This window comes from Tenrec ecaudatus, chromosome 8 (genome assembly GCF_050624435.1).
Source record: "Tenrec ecaudatus isolate mTenEca1 chromosome 8, mTenEca1.hap1, whole genome shotgun sequence".
Taxonomy (NCBI): domain Eukaryota; kingdom Metazoa; phylum Chordata; class Mammalia; order Afrosoricida; family Tenrecidae; genus Tenrec; species Tenrec ecaudatus.
Genome location: NC_134537.1, coordinates 74,980,135 through 75,004,078, shown reverse-complemented (window position 1 = coordinate 75,004,078; position 23,944 = coordinate 74,980,135). Strand labels below are relative to the sequence as shown.

At 37.1% G+C, this 23,944-nt stretch overlaps 1 protein-coding gene and 1 non-coding gene across 2 annotated transcripts in view; one reads left to right on the top strand and one right to left on the bottom strand.

Annotated features, from left to right (window-relative positions):
• Positions 1–23,944, top strand: part of CSMD1 (CUB and Sushi multiple domains 1) — a 1,770,408-nt gene that overhangs the window by 35,229 nt on the left and 1,711,235 nt on the right. The gene's annotated exons all lie outside the window — the stretch shown is intronic.
• Positions 13,781–13,902, bottom strand: LOC142455908 (small nucleolar RNA SNORA26). Its single transcript, XR_012786019.1, has one exon. It is a non-coding gene; the product is annotated as a small nucleolar RNA SNORA26 (small nucleolar RNA).

The window sequence follows — 23,944 nt, the reverse complement described above, 5'->3', positions numbered from 1 at the left end:
AAAGCCATGGATGTAACCAAGTGTTCATGATAAGATGCTTTTACATAAGGAGTTTGAATATTTTGTTTCCTATATGTGAAATGAATGATTGAGCCATATTTATTCCAAAGTTTGAGGCTATGATCAACTTACACATTAATTTCTATAAATAAAAGTTATAATTCCTTTCTATAACTCATGCTAGTAAGAATGCCATTGTCCTATTTGATGTCAAATCATTTTGTAAACTTCTCACTTATTCTCTGGTAATATTTAATATTAAATTTGACACAAACGATTTGAATTCAAACCACATAATAATTTATTTGCCATGCAAAAAGCACATCAGAAAATAAAACCCATGCACATGTGTGTGCATGTGTGTTTGTGCACATTTGTGTTTTTTCTAATTAACACACTAAAATAGATATAATATATATTGGGCTTATCATACCTGCTAACAGAAATCAGGGGTGGCCATTGATAATGAACCAAACTAATTTCTGAAAAATGGACCACACTTATCTAAATTTATGTATTAACAAAGGTATTATTTGCTCTCTCTATATATTTCACATTTACATATGGCTCCAAGTTATCCTGGGGGTTCCAGCTCCAGCTGGAAGATGGAAAGAGAACATGGAAGGTTACATGGGTGTGTTCATATGAAGCTGCCATGCACCACTTCTGCCCACTTCATGCCTTCCATAGGTGAGCTACCTGGCCGCAACAAAACCGGAAACACTGTGGCTTTTGCCTCCTTGTAAGCACCTCTTTCCCAGTAATAATTATCTGGTCGCAAAGGGGAAGGCATCCTTTTGGCTTACACACAGTGCTCTCTGCTAGGTAGGCAGACACCAAACTTTTATTTCCAGCTGTGGCATGTGTGCGACCCTCTCTATAGGTAGTGTGGGGAGCAGGGTCATCTATATCTAAATCCGTACCCTGAATCTGTCAGTTATAGACAGAGTTACTTGAAGAAACTTATGGAAACTTCACTAAATTTAACTCCAAGTATCTGTAAATTGAAAATATTTTACAAACTCTGGGAGAATGCTCTAATGCTGCATGAAAAGTATTTAACTCATCATAATGCCTAAATAATAAGATCTTTTTTGCTGTTTTTGCTGCCTACCAAGTAGCCATTATACATAGAAATGGAGAAACACTTTCCAGTGTCTATTCTGACTGACCACTCTTTCAAGTAGTTAAATGAATAAAATAAGCAAATTTTATGTAAAGAAGTATGATAATAAAAGAAAGAATTCTGATATTTATTGTTTTATTCTCTAAATACATTTTTATTTCTTTTAATTTCGTGTTGTTGCCATTGTGAAATAGTAATGCAGGCTTGGATTCCGTTTAAACCTTTACCCTTTATTCAGTGAAAATTAGACTTCTTTAACTTGCTCGTGTTCTAGGAACAGTGAGAATAGCTGGGATTTGATGTTGTTGCCTTAAGCTTTTAGCCCCCCACACACACTTATGTAGTTATTCACCTCAGACATTGGAAAAATAACGCAAAAAAGAAACCATAAACCATTCTCTTTCAATACTCTTAATTTATCCATAAGATTAGAGTTTGCCTAAGGTTAGGTCTCCATAAAAAAGGTTTCAGAAATAAATAAAGGCTCTGAAAAGTACAATAACTATTTAATATTTTTTCAAGATTTAAAAATTTATTGAAAGAACAGCATAACAGATTAAAATTGAAATTCACTTACATCATTGAAATTATTGTTAATTTTATTGTCTGCATAATGTCTGAAAAAGATAAATATTGATTTATCAATAATATTGATAAAATATTGGTTGTTTTTCCTATGTAATATGAGACTAGTAAAATCTGGCTTTCATTTTATAAGTAAAACTCATGTTATTTCTGTGATTAAGAAAACACACACATACATATGTTTAAATGATGAAGCTACTGCCAGTATTATCACTATTATTATGAGAAAACAATTGTTCCATGTTATCTATTGGCATAGTATATCTATGAATTCCTCACGAGGGCCCCCACATGCTATAAAACAGCATTAATATATATTATTTGGTATATTATAATCTACTTAGTTTAGTTATTTCATATAATATAATTATAGTCTATTTAGTTATAGATAACTATTTCTTTAAAAGGGGATGCTAACCAAAACCCTTGTTCACTCCGTGGGAGCAAGATGAGGCTTTCTACTCTCACAGAGAGTTATAGTCTCAGAATCTCACTGGCACCGTTCCACCCTGTTCTGTAGGGTCGCGATGAGTTAGAATTACTTTGATGGGAGCGAGTGAGTTATTTTATGAACCATATTGAGAACCAATTTTGAAACCAGTGTGTCTGTATTAAAAAAGGAAACATTAACAATAATGAAAAAATAATTATCAAAGACAATGCTGTAATTCAGGAAGATATAAACTTCAGAAAAAATTCTTAAAGTTTATAAATTTTTTAAAAGGTGGATCAGTAATGTGTTGGGTGAATAAGACTGCTGTCATAGGGTTAATAATGGTCCAAGTCCTAATATTTGCCTAGTCAGTCTGGATAAGAGGTGCCTGGACAAACAGATCTGGCTCACTCTTCTCAAAGATTAGCCTTGCTAGTTCTATGGAGTGGTCCTACTGTGCACACACAAAGTTATCAGAAGTTGGAATCAACTCAAGAGGAACATATCTTAAAGAAAATTTCCCTTAACCTTTTCTTTTATATTTCTTTTTAAATTGTACCCTGGAAATAGAGATAACAGTTTTTCTCCCCTCTAATCGAGAACTAATAGTATACTCTATTAGGATTTCTATCTTTAGGTACCTATCTCGCACTAAAATGTAAACTTTATATGCCAGACACTCTATATCCCTTACTATTTTCTCATCCATTCAATGCATATCTTTTAGAACTTGAAACTGTACTCATCCTTTCTAGTAAAACAGTGTACGTACAGAGAAGTCACACATACACAGGGAACCCAAGCAGTATCTCCGTTGCAATAGCAAGACAAATAGTGTGTTTAGAAATAAGTGTAGAACGGTGGAGGTGGTTATGCAAAGATGTGGAATATCTAAAGTTAAGACTCATGAAATGCAGTTATGGTAATGCTTCAGTGTAACCCAAAGAGGGGATGGTCGAATTCAGGATTATGTGATGGGAAGTGGCCAAGGAATGGAAAGCTAGAGGTAAAGGGGATTTCCATTGTGAGCGGTTAAGCAGCAAAGGGAAATATCAGTGGAACTGGAAAGGCAAAGAGAAAGGTGCTTCATCTTCTGGAACACGCAGACTGTTGTGGACTGTCCATGCCTAGACATGTGGAATGACGGGAAGAGTTCCTGAGTGACAGACAGCTCCAGTACACTGATTAACACATGGAACAGACACACAGACCCATATGTACAGTCACACATACATGTATATACACTTGGACTAAGGTCACTTAGACCTTTAAAATTCTGATCTTAAAATCATTTCACAATTTTAATTATTTTCATGATAAGGTATTGTTATATATAAACTTTAATTACTACAAATAGTCATGTTATGACAATATATAATTTAAATTAATCTGAGACTCTAAAAGCATTTACTTTTATTTTGTACCTTGACTAAATGGCCAGTCTCCTAAGCTTCAGAGTATGTCTACTGAGATAAAACATAATGTCAAAAAGACATAAGTAGCACCAAAATTATTCAGCTATTTTTATCACACCAGTAACAAGGCTTCAGCAATGCGACAGAAGTATTTAATTAATTTGCTCTGTATAAGTTAAAAGGACAGAATATAAATAGGAGAATCATAATGCTCGTGTTCCTGCGAAAAATTCTATTAACCTTGCTCCTCAACAAATGACTTAGCAGCTTCTTTAGAGTCTATCTGCATTCACTGGTGGTGAACACCTGCTTTTCCCAGCACCAGGAGAGCTGCTCAGGACCACCCGCCCTCAGCTCAAAGGGGCGGAGCAGTGGAATAGAGGAATATTCCAAATATTCAAGAATGAGGTAACTGAACTTTTAAAACTTCCCCAACCAATTTTGGAAAATAATTTTCTAAATAATTTCTTTTATAAATTTCACAGTAAAACCAGACCAAAGATGCATTAAAAGAGAATTGTAGCAGGAGTTCTATTATAAATGCTGATTTAATGCTTCTAAATAAATATTAACATAGATTTGAGGAGTAAATTGAAAGATTAGCACTGAAGATAGAAAGTGAGATTCACTCAGTAATACTAAGATAAATAGTAGAAAACTGATTATATTACTTGATTAAATTGTTAATGAAATTAAAATTATATAAATATTATATCAAAATCTGCACTCATTTCATATTGAGTTTGATAAACAGATTTAAACAGTGCAACAAATAAGATTAATTTTAGAAATATATAGCATAATTTTAATGGAGTACTCTAAAGCGTTCCCATTTTTAAAACAAATCTATCTTCTATTGTACTTTAATGTAACATTCTCCTGGTCCTGGTTATTAATGCGCCTACATAAAAAATAATAGAATATATATTCTCATTGGTAGCTTGAAATAGACATTTCTGTCGCTCTGTGCTGTCAAGTGGGCTCCAATTCATAGTAACCATGTCGACGATAGGACGAAACATCCCCTGCTCCCCAGGCCGTCCTCGCGATTGTTATTCTCTTGGCGCCCCTCGTTGCATCCGCTGCTTGCCCTCACGGAAATTGAAACTGGTACAAATCCGTGATCTCCGCATGCCTGGAAGTCTGGTCGTAGAAATAGCACTCATGAGAGTGACACCTGACGAAATAAGACACTCAGCACTCAATATCCTTTACCTTTTGTAATAATGCACAGCATCAGTGCAGAGTCCAAAATTCTGAGAATCGTTTCTGAGGGAAAAACCCTGACGGCAGAAATATATACTTTTTTTTTTTTTAGCAGAAAAGACATCATAAAGACCAAAGTTCACACATAAAGGTCCAGATAAAGTGCCTATCATTGTTAGGTTCGGTGTCAGCTTGGCTCCTGACCTGAGCACAGTATTAACTCCATCGTGGGTCTGCTTGAGCTGCCAGCAGCTGCAAGATCAGGGTGGAGCGCAATGGACGCAATGGACCGCAGTTTGCTGGGCAGGGTGGGGTTCTCCGAGTCTATAGGACTTCGTGCAGAGCTTCTGAGCTTCTTGGGAGTTTGAGTTCTACAGCTGGCTTTTTATCTCCTATTTTTGGGAACTGAGCCAGTGCCTATCAAACTGCATGATGATCATAATTTATATATAAAGATTGAATATATAGACGAATACACTTGGGGTGGGTATGAGTTTGCCAAAAATAAAGTATTACTGGCCTATTCATGTAAAAATAAGGCTTATCATCTGTTTTTTGCATTTTAAACACACATAAAGAAGTCAAGGGAGATGGAGGAAGGAGTTGGGAGTCAAGGGGCATTTATGGAGGTCTAGACAAAGACATGTACATGCAAACATATATATATGAGGATGGGGAAATAGATCTAAGTGTCTACATTTATAGGTTTAATATTAAGGTGGCTGAAGGACCTTGGGCTTCTACTCAAGCACTCCCTCAATGCATGAATACTTTCATTTATTAAATTGGCACTCTATAATGCTCACTCTCCCAACACAACTGCTGAAGCCAAAGTGGGTGAACAAGTAAATGTGGTGAAGAAAGCTGATGGTGCCCAGCTATCAAAAGAGATAGTGACTGGGGTCTTAAAGGCTTGAAGATAAACAAGCGGCCATCTAGATCAGAAGCAACAAAGCCCACATGGAAGAACACACCAGCCTGGGTGATCGATTGGTCCCAAAGGGATCAGTTATCAGGCATCAAAGAACAAAAAATCATCATATCATTGGCTGCACACCTCCATGATAGGATTGCTGAAGACAAATGGGTGCATAAGCAAATGTGGCGAAGAAAGCGGATGGTGCACGGCTATCAAAAAAGATAGTGTCTGGGGTCCTAAAGGCTTGAAGGTGAACAAGCAGCCATCTAGCTCAGAAGCAAAAAAGCCCACATGGAAGAAGCACACCGGCCAGTGCGATCACGAGGTGCCCAAGGGACCAGGTATAAGGCATCATGCAAAAAAATATATATATATATGTATGTGTATATATATATGTATGTATATATATGTATATGTATGTATATGTATGTATATGTATATATGTATATATGTATATGCATGTATGTATGTGTATATATATATATATATACCATATTGAATGAAGGGGGAAGTGCGGCGGAGTGGAGACTCAAGGCACAAGTGTCGGCCAATGGAGAGCCCCTCATAGAGGGGCTTAGGAGAGGAGATGGGTCAGTCAGGGTGCGAGGTAGTACCGATGAAGACACAGCTTTCCCCCAGATCCTGGATGCTTCCTCCCCCCAACTACCATGATCCGAATTCTACCTTGCAGGGCTGGATAGGGCAGAGGTTGTACACTGGTACATATGAGGGCTAGAGGCACAGGGAATCCAGGGTGGATGATACCTTCAGGACCAAGGGAGTGAGGGGCGATGCTGGGAGAGTGGAGGGTGAGTGGGTTGGAAAGGGGGAACTGATTACAAGGATCCACATGTGACCTCCTCCCTAGGAGAGGGACGGCAGAGAAGGGGGGGAAGGGAGACTCCGGATAGGGCAAGATATGACAAAATAACGATGTATAAATTACCAAGGGCACATGAGGGAGAGGGGAGCGGGGAGGGAGGAGGAAAAAAAAAGAGGACCTGATTCAAAGGGCTTAAGTGGAGAGCAAATGCTTTGAGAATGATTGGGGCAGGGAATGTATGGATGTGCTTTATTTATACAATTGATGTATGTATATGTATGGATTGTGATAAGAGTTGTATGAACCCCTAATAAAACGGAACAAACTGTCAAAAAACAAAGTTAACAATAATATATTATCAACATTATAACCTGAGCAATGTGTGGTAATTTGTTCTTCCCTTCTTCTTTCCAAACATTGATAAGCAAATAGTTCATTATCTTTAACTCTATGTATTTATTAATTTGGCTTTGGAAAAAAGAAAGCATTCACTTTTCACTACAATTGGTTTTCAGTTAGGAAACCTCATAAGAATAGGATGTATGCATATGTATGGACTGTGATAAGAGTTGTATGAGCCCCTAATAAATTGTTTTAAAAAAAGAAAAAGAAAATAAAAAAATCAAAAAAAGAATAGGATGTTATTGTTAATTATTTGAACTAGTAAAGAAAAATAATATCACCCATAAGAATATTTGAGGTAACTTATTTTTTACAAAATATGTACAGAAAGGGCGATGGTGTCAAGGAGTCCAGAAGGGAAAGAATGTTTGGGAATGCTGTGGGCTTGTGGTAGCAATTGTACCATCTTGCTTGATGTGATTGAACTATGGAATGATATGCTATATGTATTATCTCCCTATTAATAACAAACTTTTAATGTTTACATAATGATAAGTAATGGTTTATTAATATAAAATGTACTTATTCATTTTCTAATAATAGAAAAATGACTTATTTCATACTATCATAATCTATTTTATTCTGACTGTTCTTTAAGAGCATTGTAAAAATTCAAATTTTTTAAATGTGCTTATTAATGATAATCTAAGAAGATATATTATTTATTTCACAATTTTATAGTAGTTTGATATAGGTTCTCTCTGAGTTAGCACTGAACCAATGGCAGTGAGTACGTTTTATTTTATATACCCTAAGTATTATATAAGGGGCTGTGGAATAATGTTAAATGCTCACCATTTAACAGAAAGGTTGGTGGTTTGGACACACCAGCTGTCCTTGTGAGATAAAACACCAACCAATTCACTCCCATGAGGATTAAAACCTCGGCAGTTCTAGTCTGTCTTATGTGGTCACTCTGAGTCAGAATCAACTCTATAGCCCTCAGCAATGCAAGTGAAATACACATTACAGTACTACACATGTGCACATGTGCATTTTCACTCAAGAGAGCCCTGTGGTTTCCTTGACTCAAGAAAAAAATGAATCTTCCTCTTGTGAAATGAAATATGTATCAAGGAGGATTTCTTTGTATCTAACAACAGAGAAGACATGGATGGTCCCTCTACAGTATATGCATCAGAAACAGCCAGAATAATGAACAGATAGGTCTTCAAAGAAATACAACCCAAATGTTCCCTAAAATTAAGATGATGAGACTTCTACCCACTTGCCTTAGACACGTCATCAGGGGAAACCAATAGCTGGAAAGGACGTCCCCGTGATGAAGAGGAGCCTCTGTCAGACAAGGGAGCCCTTTGCTGAGGGGAAATGACAGCAGCTCTGGCAGTGGCCTCGCGCATCACGCCACTCCTGCAGATGCCACAGGACCATCCATTCTCTTCCATGCAAACCAAACACCAAACCCACAGCCACGGCCCAGCAACTCTACAGGACGGGGGATGTGCCCCACGGGGCTTCTCAGACTGCAGTTCCTACGAGGGGAGAAAACTCCCTCTATGGTAACACATAACTGAAATCTAAAGTAAATTGGACATTCACAAGCATAAATACAGAAGGGGCATGGGACCATGGAAGAGTTTAGATTTCATGTAAAAGGACTGGTCAGCTTAGCATGGGTGGTGTATTTCATCTAACAATTGAATCTTTTGGCAAGACAGAACAAACATACTTCTTTAATGCATTTGGAAACTCATCTTGGGACTGGGACATAAATTCTGTGGAATATTTTCTGGATAAAGATGTACCTAAAGATATGCTCAAATATGATCACCTTCATTAGAATTATCTGATTCCTTCAAGGTGGTTGATAGTTTTCTTCTTCAATTCTTATTTGATATTTTCCACTTTATGTCACTTTTAAATTCATTAGATTGGTTCCCACATGTGTTGTTATAGGTTTGTGAACTCATTGATATGAAATCAGCAAATCCTTACAGTATATAAATGTGGCTTCTACATGAAAAATACTAAATATTTTATAATTTCCTTCATGAGAACATGGTATTTTAAAAGTTAGTCATTGTAATGAGATATGTTTATTAACCTCTTTAAACAAGCATTTTTCACAAGCTTATTTAAAAAAAATAATCTAGTAAAATGTGGTTTCTATCAAACCAAAACAAAGCTCACTGGCATGAAGTTCATTCCATCTCATTATGAACTTATTCAATGTTTCCAAGGTTATAAAGCCTTCTGAGAACAAAAAAAATGTTCATTTGTCTGCAAAGTAACAGCTGGTGTGTTTGAACCATAAACCTTGAGGTTAGTAGTCCAACACTTACTTAATAGCTCCTCTGAGTTCCAAACAAGACTTCCTCAATTCTTACAAAGACAGGTTTTATAAGAGAGCAAAAATTTTAAAATATTCTAAATACTTGAGAAAGAGTTAAGGATCATCTATTTGATTCTCATTCTGTATATGTTTCCTTGCTCCACTATGTTGAAATGTGGAAAACTTTGAAAATAGATTTTAGAGAATGCTAGAATCAGCTCTTGGAGTTAAAGTGTGAGCAGCTATAAAATCTATGTTCTTTGGTTGGTGTTTGTTTATTGATCAATGGAAAGTTCTACAGTTAAGTTCAAGGTCTGTCATATACTTCAATCCTGAGCTCCGCAAACTTGGGAAGTTCAAAATATACATTAAAAACTACATATATGTAATTTTTTTCTGGGTATCAAACATTACAGGGTTCCAAGATGGTGCAGCTCTTTAATATCCTGCTAACCAATAGGTTTGAGGTTCAAGTCCACAAATAGGCATCTTAGAAGAAAAGACTGGTGACTTACTCCCCCCCCTGAAAAAAAATTCAGCTACACCAGGCACTATGAAATACAATTCTATCCACCTTGACACAAATAGGTCACACTGAGTTAGCATCAACCTCCAACCTCATCCTAGAGAGATAAAGAGAGGTGGAAATCATAATTCAACTGAATTTGTTTTGGATCTTTTTTGACTTTATATATTTAGCATATATTTATGTATCAGATACATATCTATTCAGGATAATCTATGCACTGAGGAAGAGGCAAAATTCAGGGAATATAATTATAAACAAGGTATATTTCTTATTCTCAATGAATTTTATTTCAAGGGAAGTCAAATAGAAATGCAAATAAGATATATGTGTAAACTCTACAAGAACAATATTTGAAGAGGCTAGGCTTTCTACTTTAGAGCCTGGAGGAATATTTTATACAGAAAGTGAATTTTATGTCTGTGGGTGTAGAGATGCAGTAACACCTTGATGAGAAAGGTGACATACTTGTTTGATCCTGGAAAATCAAGTACCTGCAACAAAGAGGAGAAATACATATTGAAGATGATGTATGGGCTATAGAGTACAGGGTAGCAGACTGAACAGTGAGGGAGAGAGTGCAGGTAAGTACATTTAAGGTATGTTTAGAATCTCTTATAGGGATGGGATGGGAACATGAATAGCAGGTATTTTTGCAATACCAAATTTCATTTAGATTGAACACATTTAAGTAACTGGACCTGAATTTTAGTGGTGTGTTAGACAGGGTTCTCTAGAGACACAAAACTAGATCGCTAATAATTATAGATGGATAGATAGATAGATAGACAGATAGATAGATAGATAGATTACACAAGAAATAAAAAGTTAAATTATAAAATAGTACAGATGGCTCAGAGCAACTCACTCCCATGAGACAGTTGTGAGATACTGTCAGTTCTTCAAGTCCTGAGGGCCGCCAGTTAGCCCTCTGTACAGAAATCCAGGCTATCGGGGCACAGGCAACAAACAGCAAGACAGGCCACCAACAGTCAGTCCCCAGCTCAAGAGATGTAAATTCCAATGGTGTGGTGAACCAGGTCTTGAAAGAACCTCAAATTACAGCAACACAGTCCACAGGTTAGGTGTCCCACAGGTAGTGTAGCTTGAAAATCGGGGCACAGAACAAGCAAGGCAGCCGCACACTGGTCCAATGATAAAGAGCGAGAGACAGGAAAGGCAAAGCTTGCCAAGCCATTTATCTCTCCGCCCTTCAATTAATCTCACATGTGTTTATCGGCCAGGCTGGCACAATAAACTACCTACCTCAATCCACCCCTTGCCAACCTGGCACCTGTACACAATTCTTTAGCTATGTATAATTTCCAGACATTGATGAAATCACACTTATACTTATCATGAATCATCTATCATACATATAAATGAAAACACACTGTGTCTACCTATCATGCCTGAACAAAGGATAGACATGCAATAAGCACATAAAAAGAAAATACAGTGACCATTACAAACCTCGTTTTTGCAACTGATCATGTGGTCGTGACTGATAGGTAGAACTACCTTCTACTACTACCCATTCTGTATTACCTTTGCCCTCAGCAAGCACCTCAGCTGGCTTCAGCATTTTGCCTGGTGGGGTGACCCAGACCTTCATTCCTGAGGCGTCTGGGTCGTTATACATCCATCTGATTGGGTTGCTGTAACTTACCATTTACTTTAATCACAGGGCATGGTAGCACTAAGTGTCAGCCTATGGGATCTCCTGGATTCCAGACATATTCTTCTTTACCTCCATTATGTAGCACCAGTCCAATTTTTCCTTGGTAATCAGGATCAATCACACCACTCAGTAAAGTGACTCCCTTCCTGACCTGTTGATCCAAAGGCATGAGAAGCCCAAAGTGACCAGGGGGCATTCTCAGCTGCCAGTTCAGTGGAATCATGCTGTGTTTCCAGGTGGGAGAGTTCCTTCCTTTGGGACCAGGACCTCCAGGCCTAAGGACCCAGGGTTGCTTGGACAGGAAACAAAAATGCTGCAAATGGATCACTAGGAGTAATAGTGAGTGGTGCCACACCAGCTACCAGCCCTTAGTTCCTGGACCCATGACTTCTGACTATTGGAGACACAGCACCATATACTGGCCACTGGTTTAGAAAGTATACAGCTTCCTGGCGAATATTGTCCCAGCCCCGCAAGTTGTTGCCACCTAGTTGGCACCCTAATTGTGTCTTTAGGAGCCAATTCCATCATTCTATCAAGCCAATAGCTTCAGAATGTGAGGAACATGATATGACCAGTGGATTCTATGGGGAATGGGCCCATTGTCGCACTGCATTTGCTGGGAAGTGAGTTCCCTGATCTGAAGCAATGCTATGTGGGATGCCATGCCGGTGGATGCGGCATTCTGTAAGTCCGCAAATGGTAGGCTGGCACAATAAACTAACTACCTCAAGTAGTAATTTTGAAATGCTGCTGTTGTATTTATTTGGTATTGGCAAAGTGGTTCCAACACATAGCAACTCATGAGCAATAGAACACAGCACTGCCTGCCCCTACCCCATTCTCACAATCGTTAGGTTTGAGCTCATTGGTGAGGCCACTGTGATCGTTACATCTCACCGAGTGCTTCTTCTCTTCAGAAGCCTGGTGTATTTCTAGGGAATCGCTACTCTGGAAAAAGCCCTAGACATACGCTAGGCAAGATCTTCCTATCTTTTCTCCTATGTAGTATTCAGACTCTGACTTCCAATACAATTGTTTACTCTCCTGGCAGCCCATGATTTATTCAATATTCTTTTCCATTACAATAACTCAAACACATGAATTCCTACCAGGTCTTCCTTCTGAATTGTTGAGCTTTTGGTAGGCACGTTATGTGCATTAAAAACAAAACAACATGAAATAACAACAACCCTAGTTGGGTCAGGCCTTCATCTCTGCTCTTCAGCACTTCGCAGCGATCTCTGCAGCACATTTCCCCAATGCAAGATGGTGGTTGAGTCTTCCACTCCCTCTTTTAATGAAAGCAGCTGTTGATCCAAATGAAAAGAAATCCTGGATAGCCTGATGCTTTTATCCATTTATCATTATGTAGCTTTTTGGTTCAGTTGGAGGATTTTAGCTTTACTGCACTGAGTTATAATCCGCCCTGAAGGTTGGACTCTTTTATCTTCAACTGTACTCTTTACTTTAACAAGGCCTCTTTACTTTAACAAGGCTAAGTTGTGTCCTCTCCATGTCTCAGGTTTCTGATTAGTGTTCTAACATCATTTTCTTCTTTAGATGGTCTAGCTTCATACATTATTTCCTCAGCATTACAACTGAATATGTATACTGAAAGGATACCGCGCTGAGGTGGCATGTAAAGTCACTCAGTCTCCCTAATGTAATGACTTTGTCTTGGTCTATGTAAAGGTTATTCATGAGCACAATTACGTATTCTGGAATCCACAGGCTTCAAAATGACATCAATTTATAATGTTATAATTCGCACAGTCAAATGCTTAAATGGTCAATAAAACACAAGAAAGCATCTTTCTGGTATTTTCTGCTTTCAACCAAGATCCATCCGATGCCAACAATGATATCCCACATTCCATGTCTGTGGCAGAATCAGATTAAATTGCTGGCTGCTCCTTGTCAATGTAATGCTGCAGCATATTTTGTAATATCTTCACCAAAATAAAATTTTCATACACTTTTAAGGGCATTTGGGGGCAATTTCCACGTTATTTTGTTCGCCTTGGTTTGGGGTAGGTACAGGTGTAGATCTCTTCCAGTGGGTTAGCAACATTGCTTTCTAGTAAATTTCTTGGCATATCAAATGAGTGTCTCCAGTGTTGAATTTGTTGAAGCATGGCAATTGGTGTTCTGTCAGTTCCTGGAGCCTTGTTTTTCTTCTTGTCCGTGCCTTCAGTACAGCTTAGATTCTTCTTGCAGATCCTGATCAGTTTCTGATCAACTTCCTGAAATGTTTGCCAATCTATTAATTCTTGTGGTACTGTGAATTTGTATATCCCTTCTATATTCTTTTAATGACCAATTATTTCTTTTTTTTTTCTTCTTCTTCTTTTTTTTCTTTTTTTCTTTCAGCTGTGACTCCAGACAGGATCCAAAGAGGAGTTCTACCGACCTCCACTCTGGGTTTTATGGAGACTTGCTGTACCCTTCTGTGTTAGCCTCTATTTCATATTTTGACCTTCAAATTTGAAACCTGAGTCTCAATTTTTTCTTTTGATTTCATTAAGCTTGACACATGGGGAGTATGTTCTTTCCATTTGGTTTTCTAACGTGAGATGTTTGTACATTTCATTATAATTCTCTATTTGGTCTGTTTAAATAGTCTTTTGAAAGTTTCCATTCAGTTCTTTTACTTCATTTCTCCCAGGTATTTTTAATTCTCTATGTTCAAGATCAACTTTCAGAGTGTTTACTGACATTCACTTTTTGTTTTGTTTAAGCCTATTTAATGATCCCTAGATTTCATCACAAATAATGTCCTTTGTTGTCATGCTACATCACATTTGACAATTGATCATTAATGCTCAATGTGCCAAATCAGTGTGTTCTCTAAATTCAGGTGGGATAAACTCGGGGTTTTCTTTGGGCTCTCATGGTCTTTTTGTTTTCTTCAGTTTGAATCGGAACTTGCATGTGAACCATTGTTATTTTTTGCTTGTTGTTATTTTCCTCCACTGTAGGTTCCAGGCGTTGTTTCTCCCGATGCTGTTGTGATTCTCCTTGCTTTATTTCCACAAATGAAACCGATTGATTCCTATGTGTTTCATCTGGTGATGTCCAGGTAGATAGCCATAATTTATGTTGTTACAAAGAGAATTTCCAAGATAGAGATCATTGATCCTGAAAAATCCTTTCATGCAATTTGGAGAGAGGTTACTATCATCAGACCATATTTCCCCATTATTGATCTTTCTTTTTACTTCTACCTTTCATATTACAATAAACAAATGTTATCAATACATCTACATTTCATTTTTGACCTAATTTAGACTACAGAACCTAATTAAGGTTTTCAATTTCTTCCTCATTTCCCTTATTGATTGGTGGTGAAAATGGAATAGTAGTCATATTAACTTGTCTTCCTTGCATACCTGTATCTATAAAATATAGCATTGTACTTCAGGATAGACTTTGGAGGGCTCTTTATGATTATTGATATGAGTCCATTCCTCTTCCCCTTGCCCTTCCCAGGATAGTAAACCATATGGTTATCTGATTGGTATTGGCCAATATTGAAAATTTTCATTTTACTAGTAGCTCAGATACATATCTTTACGTGTTCCATTTCATTTTTGCTACTTCCAAATTTCTGAATTTACACTTACTTATTAGATTCTATGTTCTGATTATTAAAATATGGTTTTCAGTTTTTGCTTCTCATTTTGAATCAGATAATACCAGCAAATGAAGGTCCCAAAAGTTTTACTCCATCAACACCAATTAAAGTTGACTCGACTTTGAAGAGAGAATTCTACGCCAGTCATATTGTGAGTGACTTCCATCTTGAGGAAGTCACTCTGTTATATCTGATATTGTTACACTGCTCTTCATAGGATGTTCAAGTTCTGATATTTCTAATCCTTCTCCGTAGTCTGGCTGAGCTTGGAAGTTCCTCTGAACCTGTCCGTTGTGGGTGGCCCTGCTGGTGTCTGAAACCCTGGGACATAGATTACAGCATCACAGAATCATTAGAGCCACCCTAGTCCAGTGGAGCTAGAGATGAGGTGTGCAATTCTGAAATAAGGACACCAAAACATTTGGGCCAATGTAATTGTAATAATTATCTTGGAAATAGCATTATCTCAGAATATGGCTGTGGTAATGATTTCAAAATAAATGCCAAGTCAGTCCCAAGGAAGTGGAGATTCAGAAAGTCAGTCGAAGATGCTCTGGTGGGTGATGAGATCACACCCCTTGTTTCTCAAAGGGCTGGTTTTATGTGCAGCAAGGCGATATTGCCGGCAATCCCATTCATAGGCACTCACAGGCAAATCAGAACTGAATATTCTCCACCTTCTTATCAGACCCATGCAGGAAAAGTCATCTGGTGAGCATTACTTTGAGTATCAACGAAGTAATAAAATTTAAATATAACACTTCACCCCAATATAAAAATATATTCCACAGTCCTGAACTGTATCTTATTTATGGACATATGACCTGGGGCCTCTGGCAGGACATTTACAGTAGACATTGTCTTTGTTTTTTTTCTTTTGGGGCGTGAATCTCCTACCAATCATAATCAGCCAACTCAAGAAGCAGCCTTTGTCTTCTCAGCTGCAGCACAGCAGTCCTTCCAGTCATCGCACCGAACCCTCACAAGGCTGACTTTTAAAAGGAGTGTGTCCTGATTTGAAACCTCTAAGGCGATACCTTAATCTCTTCCTATCCCAGTTCATTAGCAGAAAATGCCCTCAAAAGGGACTTTTGAATTCCAGAATTATAAGATATTGTATTAGTTATATGGCTGAAAGGGCCATTATAATTGACCATTACTCAATGCCTTTAATTTCAAGAGCTTAATAGACAATTTGTTTATCTTTCTATGGTACTTAGATTTTATGTCAACTTGAATTTTTTTAGGAAAGGGCTGGGGTGGAGTCAATCCTATCAACCAGGTCACAGGCTCATAAAGCCTCATGAGAGGTATGGCCTTTTTAATAAGAGAGCCATTGGGTACTTTCTCTCTGCCCATTCACCTTCCTGCTTTCTGAGGGTCTCTGCCTACCCCCAGGATGGTCCCGTATTGGCTGGCCCATCCTGAGAGTTGGCAGCTCCTTGCCATACTTCCACTGACCTCACGTCCACTGGTATTTACTGCCACTGACCTTGGATCACACTGTGTCTTGCTTTGCTTAGCATATGACCCATGTACTTAAGTTGAACTTGGCTAGGATGCCTCCTTGATATAAAGCTCTTATACAAAAATGAGTATCAATGATTTCATCTGCAGAAAGCCCAGCCTGACACACTGCCCTCTTTCTCTGGGTTTTCCACAGAACAAACCCAATTGTATCTAGAGAGAGAGGTGAGGGTATACATGCACAGCTCTTGGAGTCCTGGAACTGATATGTATGAAACCCATGGGTTAGACCAGGCTGGAGGTTTAACCTGATTCACATTCATGTTGGGTGTGAACCCCAAATTTACAGAACAGCTAACTAATGCCTAAAGAGCTGGATATCAGAGGATGGCATCTTTTACATGACTGGTTGCTCACATTACATCACATCACAAAATGGAGAATGATTACAGCTAAGCTATGGAGATTATGACAGTCAAATTGACACGTATCATTAGTCACTTACTAGATATATTTAATTTGATACATTTTCGAAAAATTGCCTTCAAGAAAAAGAAAAGAAAATCAATTGAAAAGAAAGCAAAGACATTTTATAGAAAATTGGCACATATTATATGTGTATGATGTAAGAGAAAATATCTTGCAATCTTTAAAGACCTTTTCATAGCCATCATAGCAATATTAAAGAAATAAAATTACAAGATTTAATACCTGTCACCATGGAGATGAATCTACACTGTGTTCATTGAATTAGAAAAGTTAGCTGAAAGCTTTGGGGATTTTCACATGCATAAATCTAAATAATCATCCAGTTAATCTCCTGGGGGGAGGCATTTTAATTATAACTGAAATATGTGAATAAAAATGTGAAATCTACATGACCTAAAACCAGATAATTTAAAGTATTGATATTTTACTTGAATAGCAAAATTCAAGTAAAGATCTTGATATTACTTGAATAACATGTTTAGGGAAATATGAAAATATATCTTTAAGTAACTGAGTTTAAAACACAGGAATTGGAGACCATGATTCTCAATTCTCTGGTGATTGTACTTACAGATAAAGGTAGTGATTTTTGCATAAACTCCTCTATTAATTTAAAAGAATGTATGGAGCAGTTCCAATAAGACCCTTAAATGGTAAAAATGGCTTCTCATAAAGGGTTGGCAGTTCAAGTCTCCGTAGAAGAGCTGTGTCAATCATTTCTGGAAAACCAACCACTGAAGGCCCTGAGGAGCACAGTTCAGCCCTGACAGGATTGAGTTGTTATGCATAAGAATCTGCTCATTGTTTTTGTTGTTGTTTGCTTGTTTTGTTTTTTAAGGCCTGATATACGTGATCTGATTCCTTTCTATTCTTTAGGTAAAAGTTAAATGTTGGCATTGCCCTATTGTTATCGTGTTAGAGATTCAGTCATAAAAGTGTATATTTACACACATGCGTATATACTGATATATCCACTTTCCAGGAGGAAAAGGGGGTACACACAAGGCTTCAAAATAGGTGAGGAAAGACTGCCTTGTCAAATGAATTTAACTTTTGCTTGAAAGATGGACAGGAGTTAAGGTGGAGAAAAAAAATGAGAATGGAGACTCCATGAAAATCCTTGTGGCGAGAGAATGCCTCATACATTTGAGGAATTGAAAGGGCTCCTAACACCCAGAGTGAGGTGGGAAGAGGAACAATATAAGTGTGGAAAGTTATGAAAAGTCACATCATACAGAGCTTGTCTTGTGTATAACTTTAATCCGTATTTTAAGGGTAACAATAAAAATGTGACAGTATCAAATTATGCTCTTTTATCTTGAACTGATGAAAAGGCAAGAATGGAGGTTAAGAGGTAAGGTTAACTTGGGCTAAAAGTGGTGATGGAAATGAATAGACAGTTGATCCTAATTTGGTGAGGTGCTATGAGATTTAGTATATATACTATACAATTATATAGTATGTATTTGCTATATTATATATTTGCTATATATTATATATTCACCTGCATGAATAAATCTATTATATATATGCAGTTTGAGAGAATAATGGACTACATAGGAACAAGTTTGTAAACAGTCGGTAGACTATTACAATGGTGTAATTTAGAGAAATCTGTGGCTTTGAACTAAGCTGGAAATGGAATCATTAAGCACAATTCTGGATAAATGGATGTTGAGTATGGCAGAGAGGGAAAACTAAGATATGCTTCTGAAGTCCTGCAACTCTGTAAACATATTTTTAATCTTCAGAACAACTGTTCTGTGTGGAAATTTTTATTTTAGTTTTATAATGAAGGGAAATGAGTTCAAAGAAAATGAGAACTGCATCTAGTCTAACATACACAGTGTGAGAAACAGCCTTGCGTCTCAAAGTCAGCTGAATAGCATAGCATGTGATCGTATTTAAATTCCTGAGGCCTTTCTGAAGATAAGAACTTTTTTTTCCCTGTCAGTAATGTTCAACACCATGGTATACATGGTAGAAATGGTTGGTTCTGCAAATTAAGATTTAAAATGTTATCTTTATTTTTCTACCTCAAACCACACAGTGAAGAACTTCATGATTACTTTTTTTTTTTCAGAATTCAACCTAACTTGTAGGAAATGGATTATTCCACTAATTACTATGGAATTAATGAGAATAATCTTTACCTTTTAATTACAAAAGGAGACTCTACTATATGCTTAAAAGAATGAACAGTTACCATTGAGGAAGAGAAGTAAATTTCTTGGACATAATAGGAATTCCATAAACATTTCTTGAAAGAAAGATTGAATTATATAACTTAATCATTAATTATTTTACCTGGATTTGATCCTATAATCAATTTTGAGTAACCTGTAAAAACCTTTCTTGATGAAACTGAGGAGTACTTGAATAACTTACTGACGAAGGTCAAGGACTATAACCTTCCTTGTAGATTCAGTAGCTCCACTGTGGTAGTTACATAATTTCATGTCAGCTTGATAAATAAGCGCCACAGCCTGATGATGCTGCCTTCTGAGTGTGGCCCTCTCATGAGCATTCTGGGAACTTCCTCTCTCTCTCTGCTTGGGGTCTCCCATTGACAAGCCACAAGAAACTTGCAGAGACCTACAAGAGCTCTCTTTCTACTTCATGTTCCTGCTGTTGAGTCACTCAGAGAGCTGCCAATGCTACCCTGAGACCTGTCATAACCCTGGAGATGTGTCCATCCACTACCTTTGGGTCTACAAGACTTTTCACCCACCGGCCAGTGAACTTCCTGCATTTGGCATTATTTCATGGGCTACATTAGTCTGCAGAGGAATTTATGGACTCATATAGGACTTATGGGCTAATATCAGACTTACGGGCTTGATCAAGACTTGGCTGGGATATTTCGCAATTACTCTTTGATATAAAGCTCTTTCAGATATACATGAGCATTTCTGTATTTGTTTCTCTAGTCAAACTAGTCTAATACACTCTGCATAATGAAATAAAAATCCTTATCTCTGTTACAATAAGTAATATGGTGAGAATGGAGTAAAGTTTGAAAATCCCGAGGATTTTCTTTTTTCTTGGATCCTTAATCCATGCTCATGGAAGCAGTCGTCAACAATTGTACTGAGCAAATCTGATGTCAGAAAAGGAAAACAAAAACAGTGTTAACAAGCAAAGGTACTTCTCTGAGGGCTCAGGAGCACCTATCCCTAGCCATGGTATTTTTAATCAGTTTATATGCACGCATATTCAGGACAATGAATAAAATATTGAAGATCTGCTGCCTTTGAACGATAGTATTCATAAAGAACATCCATGGAATTCACAGAGAGCACATATTTGTCTTGAAAGAACTACTGCAGGAGGCTCCTTGGAAGAGAGCATAGTGACACCTCTGAGTAACTCGGGACATGTTAGCAAGAAGACAGTCTGTGAGGCAGGTTGACAGGATGACTGCCACGTGGGTTCAAGGCTGACATAATAGTGAGATGCCAGAGGAGAGCCGGTGTCCTTTCCTGTCATGGAGATCATCATCGTGAACAGGAGCCCCGCAACAGGAACCTTTAAAGAACTTTGTTATATATGTTTTTGCTTTCGCCTTGTATTACTAATGAAACACAGCATCACAGCAAAATTTTGCATGATAATGTTTATGAAGAACAGTCATAGATAAACACTGGATCAACCTTTTAACAGTGTACACACTATTTCCTCGCTTTTATGCTATGTTAGTTTGGGTAAACTAGAGAAACAAATCCACAGAATCTCATATGTATTAGAGAGTTTTATATAAAGGGTAAGTGTACATTAAGAAAGCATCCTAACCTAGTCCAGCCCAAGTCCATAAGTCCAACATTAGCCATATGTCCAATACTGATTTACAAAGTCCTCCTCCATCTCACAAAACACATGCAATGACACTGAATGCAGGAGGAAAGCCAAATCAGTGAGCATGTAAGCAGCTCATTGCTTGCGGGGGTTTCCACACGGCTGCTCCAGTACCCATGGCTGCATCTGGGTAGGTCCAGCTGAAGCAGGGAACTGGTTAAGGCAGCTGCACCCTGGTCCGACCATCAGAAAGCAAGAGACCAGAAAATTATAAAGGCGAGGCTCACCTAGTCATTTAATCCCTCTGTCCTTCAATTAATCCCACATGTGTTTATTGGTCATGTTGGCACAATAAACCTTAATTATCTCATAAGCTATCTCACTTTCCTACATATTGCAATTACAGCTATAGTATGTATCCAGGTTACCAATATTCAATATACATATATACAATCCATAATTAAAACCCGTTACATTAAAAGTCTGAAGTACCTACATTGAATCATAATAACAAATGGCTGCTACTTTCTGACATGCATTACACATTATTATTATTATTATTACTGATTATATGCTATAGCTGTTTTAGTATATGTGGAAGTGCTAACCTTTATATGTATACAAAGGTACACTATATACTAGCATAGAACATATAAATATAAATATCTTACTTGTCTGACTTTATATAAATTCAATGTAATGACACATTTTGGAACAAAACTCATTCATAATTCAGGTACCACATATGGTAATTTTTTTTACTATTTGCATATTAACAACATGCATTTGGCAGAATCAAAACCAAAGTGAGAAACAGGAATAACCCTACTGTGATAATAAAGTTATCTGTTAAATAGGCTGGGTCATGATTCTCATTGGTTAGACAGTTATGCAATACAATCATTTGGCAATTATGCAATTATATCATCATCTTCTATTCTGTGATATGATATAATTTTCTTTTCTTTTTTAAAATATTGAGCTATAATTAACAAATTATACAACTCAATAGCTCAATCATATCAAGAAGAGTTGCTTTATCACCAATAAAATAATCTCCACAATCACCCTTGGGACTTTGTTTCCCTTGTTGTTCCCATTGATGTTGACTCCCCACTTCCCCAGCCCTCCTTTCCAATTCCCCCAGGCCATCACCAATCCAGCTACTGTCTTCACAACTCCACCCATCCAGGTCTCCCTAGATAAATAAAAATACAAAACAAGGGCAAGCAGCAAACAATCACCCAGCAACAATGTCCATATAAAACAGGTGATGACCTCAGTCTAAGAAAAATCAGATAATATTAATAATTTGCAATAAATTCATGTTAGTTTCAAACAGAGAGCATATTATAGGGTATGACTTGCTGATTTCCCCACAATGACCTAGTCTCCTATCCATCCTGCCTAGGACCTATCCATCCTGCTAAGAATGGAGCAAATGTATACAAGTCTACTATAAAAAATAAACATTAAAGTTAAATTTTAAATATAGCAGTGCATAAATATTAATTTTTATACTCTTTCTTGTTTTCTTTTTACATGGCACAATACAGAAACTACATGATTCATTTTCTCAGTGCACCTCTTGATGAACATGTACTATGCAATTTAGTGTTGAATATAAGATTCTTTTTACAATAAATCTATATGAATGAGTTTACCTTGCTCAGAGACTTAGAATTATTTAGGTAGTGCTCAGGAATACTTTAATGAACATATGAATCAAAATAGAAAAATAATTTTAAGTATGAACATGTTTTTATTAGATACATATTAATTTTCATATTTGAATATTCACACATTTTGCATTTTGCAAATTAGAGCTGGCATGGTAAGCACATTTTCTGAATGGGTTCTGTGCCCGCACAGTGATAGGCACTGCCACCCCAAGTTAAGTCAAGTCGTTCCCTGTGGAAATCTTTATTAGGTGGATATAAAAGCATGATTTTACAGAATTGAAGCATTCTACTCATTAAAACTACTACTAATAAAAAATGTTACTGAGTACATTTATGCAGAGGCTGATTTCATGACATGTTAATAAAACCTGTACTCTCCAACTTTTTCATTTTCTGGTATATGATAATCTTATGCTAGCAATATTTTATTGTATATATAGTATAGATCATCAATATCATTAAAATGATAATTGATCTAGCTAAAATGCATTGTGAAATCAATGTCTGAGCAGGTAACTTTAACCTTTCTTCAGGAAAACACAGACTAGCCAAACTTGTCAGTCTAGTAATATTTTTTAAATGGACTATTAAGAAGGTTTTGTATCACATTATATAAGTTTTTATATCAACATTTCCAAAGAAATATTAAACTTTGTTACATATCATTAAAAGCAAATCTTGCTGCTATCAAGTCACTGCTGACTCACAGTGGCCCACGGTGGGTTTTTGATCTGTTACTGGTTAAAGGAGTAAAAAAGTCCAGTCCTTCTTCAGCAAAGCTGTTGGTGGTTTCAAACTGTTGACCATGGAAATCACACTCCAATGCCCAAAATATATTAGGACCAGTTTTCCTCACACATTTTAAAATTATACAACTAAAGTGTTCTCATATTCCATTTAATGCCTTTTAAACATACATACTACTCCCCTTTTCTTAAGAAATCTACTCTGCCATTACTTTATTATATAATTCTAGCTACCATGTTTTCAGTGATAGGTTTCATATCTGCATATTTTAAAATCTAGATATTAGCATTAGTGTCTAATTCGAATAGCTTGAACTATGCATGTTTGCATAGCTGTAGTAAGTTAAAACGGAATTAGTGCAACTGACAGGCAACTTACTTGAAAGCAGTTTCCCTACATCCCTGGTTTATATTAACTAGAGTTAAAAATTCAGAGGTAGAAAGTCTCTGATATCCATTATGCTATGTAACATGGGAAGATATTAAATGAAATAATTTCCTATTCAAGATGGCATTGTCAATAAGAGGACACTATCTTCAAGCAGAATCAGAAATGTCCGCAGTACTGCGGATTCCTCCCCACCAGCAGTGGCCCAGGTGTGCCTGAGCACTCCAGAGGGGGAGGTTCCTGAGATGGCACTCTGAAGAGCAGGCTGCTAAGAATCTCTGGGTGAACTCTCACGTCTGTTATTTTTATTATCATCTGTCAATGTGTGTAT